Source organism: Carica papaya, chromosome 7, assembly GCF_054855325.1.
Source record: "Carica papaya isolate Zhongbai chromosome 7, ASM5485532v1, whole genome shotgun sequence".
In the NCBI taxonomy this organism is placed as follows: Eukaryota; Viridiplantae; Streptophyta; class Magnoliopsida; order Brassicales; family Caricaceae; genus Carica; species Carica papaya.
The window spans coordinates 18,057,593-18,063,396 of NC_142315.1; the positions used below are offsets into that span (position 1 = coordinate 18,057,593).

A 5,804-nucleotide genomic window follows, 5' to 3' on the forward strand; every position below is an offset into this window, starting at 1 on the left:
CGGAAATTTAGAATGAAATATGTGTATTAAAAATGTCAAATGCGGAAGCGTAATAAAAATTTTGATTAACATCCCTTACACTGAAACCAAAAACGTGCTCAAAGTATAAAAGAACAAACTAACTAAAAGAGAAACTCGAAAATAAAAAACTATAAATATAACTACGGATTCTTTAGGCCTCCCCTTCGCCTTTTAATCTTGACCATCCATCAAGATTGAATCTGGGCCGTTCGATCGCAATTTAATTGGGATTAAATCTGGGTCGTTCATCGCGATGCAATCTAGGCCGTCCGTGCCTGATTGAATATGGGTCGTCCGTGCGCGTGAATCTGGGCAATCCGTGCGCGTGAATCTGGTCCGTCCCTGCGCACGTTTGATCTGAGTCGTCCGTGCGCGGGGGAACGGATCTAGGCCGTCCGATCGCGCGCACGCGGATCGCCCCCGTGGCCCGTCCCCTGGTCAGCGTGTCCTTGCCACGCGGCGCGTCCTGGTTGGCCGGGGCTGCTGACCGGGCCACTGACGTGGCTGCTGACGTGGCTGCTGACGTGGTGCTGACATGGCACAACTTTTTTAAATTACGTTTTGACCCCCGATTTTCGATTTTCTTTTCAAAGACACCCCCAAAATCTAAATTTTCACCCTTTTTCCCAAAATCAATTTCAATTAAATTCAAATAATATTTTTACCCAATTTTATCATTATTATTATTTTTATTTTTATTTTATTAAATTAAATTAAATTAAATAAATCAATTAAAATTTCAATAATTACAAAATAAACTAAATAAAATAAATTAAAAATTAATAATAATAATAATAATAATAATAATAAAATTAATGGGTGTTACAACTATGATACAGAGAAGATTAGCATGGCCCCTGCGCAAGGATGACACGCACAAATCAAGAAATGGTCTGTAGGGAACCCTACCGGGAACGTGGTCTCTCATACCGGACGGGGTATGGAGACCTTCGGTGTTTAGGCGCCCATACCGGACAGGGTATGGGGATGGCCCGTTTCACACTCATACCGGACGGGGTATTGAGGTTCATGGTTTTGGTGCCCATACCGGACGGGGTATGGGGACGACTCTGGAATCAGGTTATGAATGTTAAGGGTTCACGGGTAGTGGGACCCCCATGGATCCCCATGGATACTAGTAGGCTGGTAAATGTGTAATGATTGAAATGCAAAGGCGTGGTAAGTATTATGTTATACAGTTCATATGATTTCATGATGATGAAAATGTTATTGCTTTCGTATGTTGTTTTATGGATCTCACCGAGGTAAGTGGACAGTAAAGGATTTTATTATTGATAAAAGAATTTGTTATAAATTATGCTCCATTGGTCTTTTTGTGTTTTCTACCCACCTTTACCTCCGTGGTGGTGAGATAGTGTGATGTCTTTACTGGGCTGGTGTAGCTCATTCCTTATTTAACCATTTCAGATCAGGAAGACATTGTTCCCGAGCTCGTTCCGCAGGAAGACAGCGAAGGGGAGGCCTAAAGACTCCGTAGTTATATTTATAGTTTTTTATTTTCGAGTTTCTCTTTTAGTTAGTTTGTTCTTTTATACTTTGAGCACGTTTTTTGTTTCAGTGTAAGGGATGTTAATCAAAATTTTTATTACGCTTCCGCATTTGACATTTTTAATACACATATTTCATTCTAAATTTCCGGGACCGTTACAGTTGGTATCAGAGCCAGGTTCCCCAGACCCATCCCTTACACAATAATGCTTAGAGAAATATTCACCGATAAACCGTTACTCAACCATTCCTTATGAAATGCAGGTGCAGAGAGATTGGAATGATACAGAGAAGATTAGCATGGCCCCTGCGCAAGGATGACACGCACAAATCGAGAAATGGTCCGTAGGGAACCCTACTGGGAACGTGGTCTCTCATACCGGACGGGGTATGGAGACCTTCGGTGTTTAGGCGCCCATACCGGACGGGGTATGGGGACGGCCCGTTTCGCCCTCATACCGGACGGGGTATTGAGGTTCATGGTTTTGGTGCCCATACCGGACGGGGTATGGGGGCAGCTCTGGAATCAGGTTATGAATGTTAAGGGTTCACGGGTAGCGGGACCCCCATGGATCCCCATGGATACTAGTAGGCTGGTAAATGAGGAAAATATGTTGTGTAATGATTGAAATGCAAAGGCGTGGTAAGTATTATGTTATACAGTTCATATAATTTCATGATGATGAAAATGTGATTGCTTTCGTATGTTATTTTATGGATCTCACCGAGGTAAGTGGACAGTAAAGAATTTTATTATTGATAAAAGAATTTGTTATAAATTATGCTCCATTGGTCTTTTTGTGTTTTCTACCCACCTTTACCTCCGTGGCGGTGAGATAGTATGATGTCTTTACTGGGCTGGTGTAGCTCATTCCTTATTTAACCATTTCAGATCAGGAAGATATTGTTTCCGAGCCCGTTCCGCAGGAAGACGGCGAAGGGGAGGCCTAAAGACTCCGTAGTTATATTTATAGTTTTTTATTTTCGAGTTTCTCTTTTAGTTAGTTTGTTCTTTTATACTTTGAGCAAGTTTTTGGTTTCAGTGTAAGGGATGTTAATCAAAATTTTTATTACGCTTCCGCATTTGACATTTTTAATACACATATTTCATTCTAAATTTCCGGGGCCATTACAAAAAATATTATTAGAAGAAATATAAACGCACATAAAATTTTAACTATCAAATTAAAATAAATTCGAAGTTTGAAAAATATATACATCTTAATAGGTTTAGGGTAGTCATATCCTCCCCTCCTTACAAAAAATTTGGTCCCTAAAATTTGAAGTTTTAAAATATCTTGAGACGTTTTCTCCATATCTCGCCTTCGAGTTCCCAAGTAGCTTCTTCAGGGGAGTGGTAACTTCCAAACAACCTTGACCATGGGGATTGTCTTGTTTCTAAGGACCTTGTGACACCCTGAACCTTTATATATTAATATTGTAATATTATTCGATTTTATTTTACAAATTTTCTTAAATTGGTACTGAAGCTATTTTATCACATTTTTAAAGTTCAAGGCTCAAAATATTTTATGCATAAGTTAAATTTTGATTTTGTCAAAAAGAACATTTAAAAAAAGGGGCGAAACAGAAAAATTAGAAGGGGGGGATATGGCATGCTGCTGGGCACTCGTTGCATCGCTCGCGTGTAATGTGTGCCAGTCCCATTCACATGTATGCACTTGTGCGCCACCCATGTGCCGCATCGCACGCTTGCTCGTTGTGCGCCCATTGCATCAACTGTCTAGTCGTTTGTGTAGTCATCTTACGCGTGCCTGCACTTGCCTGCAGGCACCTGCATGCATCCCATCCGTCTATTGCATCTGCCGCTATCCCATCACTATTACAGCCGCTATCCCATAACTATGTCATGCCATGCCATAGTTAGTTCAACCAGTTTTCGTTATGTTACTCATTGTTCCATTATAACATGTCATGTTTAGTTGGTTTAACTAGTTTCTGCTACATTGCTCATTGTTCCATTATGTCTTTGGTTCTTTTTTGTTGCACTACTTTGTCTTTACTTCTTATAATTGAGGATAGAAATTAGATGTTTATGATTTATTTAAAAAAGTAAATATTTTCTCAATATTTCAAATGAATATGTTATGGGACAAGTCCATAAGTTAGTCACTAATTTCTAATGTAATGACATTTTTTGAAAATAATAACTTTTGAAACTTTAGTAGTGTAGTTTGCATATTATTTTCCTCACTAAGTTTTATGGAATTCATCCCATTCCATTTTCCCCCAAATAATGATGATAGTGAGGAATCGCTTCCTGAGCTACCCCTTGAAGCTTACTTGGATCTGTTCATGGATCTATAGTGGACATTTGAGTGCAATTGGATGACTATACTATGATGAACCATTCTCTTTGTAATGTTATAAGTGGCTAGAACAATGTTGTATATATTTTGGTTAACCATCTTCTTGACCTCAGATGTATTTGAACATTAAATATTTTGTAAGCAATGATTTTTCTTCCATTGCATAAATTTAATTTGCCCTCATATATGTTCTGTTATTAGACTCTTTTACTCTTTAGGTAATAAGATGTCACAAGTTGTATCAGAGTAAGATTCTTTGATATCTCGTACACTGAGGTCTAGGGTTTAGGTTTAGAAAACTAAAAATTTCTTGAAATTAGAAATAATCTCTCCCCCTTAATAAACACCTTTGTTTCTAAACCTTTATCTCCCTTTTGTAGAAAGACCCAATGCCTAAGATGTTTTAACTTGATCAGAGTTCACTGAATTGTTTTAAATAATTCAAGGTTTGACCGGTGTTGTGGCCCATAACTTTGCCCATAATACCAGCAAGCAATCTCCTATGAACGAGCATCCTCCTAATGATTGTATTATCTCCCACAATATCTTGGAGTTTAGAAAACTGAACCCTCCTTATTTCGATGGTGGACCAAACCCCATGGTCGCTAAAGCATGGATCATGTAAATGGAAAAGATTTTCTCCATTCTCAAGCTCATAGAAGAGCAAAATGTTCCCCTTACTGCTTTTATGTTCACGAGAGAAGCAGAGAACTGGTGGCATCTCAAGAAAGACACCCTTCCCACACAAACTACATGGGACAAATTTATCAATGCCTTTCTCAATAGCTTATTTCCGGTTTACATTCGGGAGAAAAAAGAAGAAGAATTTTAGGACTTGCACTAAGAAAGTATGACAATGAGCCAATATGCTTCCATATTCATCCAGTTATCTAGATTTTCCCCAAAAATCATTGCCACAGAGAACAAGAAAGCTTAAAAGTTTTTCGAGGGTTTGAGAGTCAACATCTTCGATCGAGTGGCCATGATGAGGCCAAACATCTATGTTAAAGCCCTCAAGCATGCCCAGTTAGCTGAAGAACTTCTAGCTGCCTGGTATCGGCATCTCTATAATGTCCGAATCCAACACCAGCAGAAGAGGAAGTAGAACGACTAGTGCGAGTTGACATGAGACCCAAAACAGCCCCTATTGCAGTTGTTGGGCCACCTCCACCTCTTGGTAACCCTTCTTAGTCTACTCAAGCATGCCAACATTGTGGTAGAGACCATGGTAACCAGCCATGCTACAAACTGAACAACGTTTCTTATAATTGCACAAGTATCTAACATTTCGTGAAGGACTGTCCTCAGAAACCTAGGGACGCTGCTAGAACCAATGCTAGAGGAAGAATCTTCCAACTTGACGAGTCTGATGCCATGGTGACGTTGGCTATCATTCAAGGTACACTTTTCATTTATAATTTTATTGCTCGTGCTTTGACTGATAATAGTGCTATGCACTCTTTTATGCCCTATAAATTTGCTACGAATTTAATAGCTGAGTCTGTACCCTTAGAACAAACCATAATTGTAGAAACACCATCTAGGGGACTTCTAGAAGCTCGTGTAGTATATAAAACTTATTTGGTGAAGGTTTTAAGTAGAGAATTAACCGTAGATCTTATACTCCTTGATTTTCTTGGCTTTGACATCATTTTGGGCATGGACTTTCTAGAGACCTATCGTGCCTTAATCGACTATGGTGATAAAACTGTAATCCTCTGTCCCCTTAAAACAAAACAATCGTAGAGCCAAGGCAAATAGGAAATTCTATTTCGTTTAAACCAATATTTATATAAATAAAATTGAAAATTTTAAACTAATCATGATTAATATTTTATATGAAATGAATGATAAAGATTTTAAAAAGATAAAATTACTCATTTCTCTAACATTTTTTATGTACAAGAATATGGACCCTAAAAACTCAATGTAGTCAATCCCTAT

The 5,804-nt window shown here is 38.6% G+C and overlaps 2 non-coding genes across 2 annotated transcripts; both read left to right on the forward strand.

Moving 5' to 3' along the window:
- Positions 1 to 820: 820 nt before the first annotated feature.
- Positions 821 to 924, forward strand: LOC148253021 (U6 spliceosomal RNA). Its single transcript, XR_015813757.1, has one exon. It is a non-coding gene; the product is annotated as a U6 spliceosomal RNA (small nuclear RNA).
- Positions 925 to 1,777: 853 nt separating this feature from the next.
- On the forward strand, positions 1,778 to 1,883 carry LOC148253022 (U6 spliceosomal RNA). The gene has a single exon (XR_015813756.1). It is a non-coding gene; the product is annotated as a U6 spliceosomal RNA (small nuclear RNA).
- The last annotated feature ends 3,921 nt before the right edge of the window (positions 1,884 to 5,804 follow it).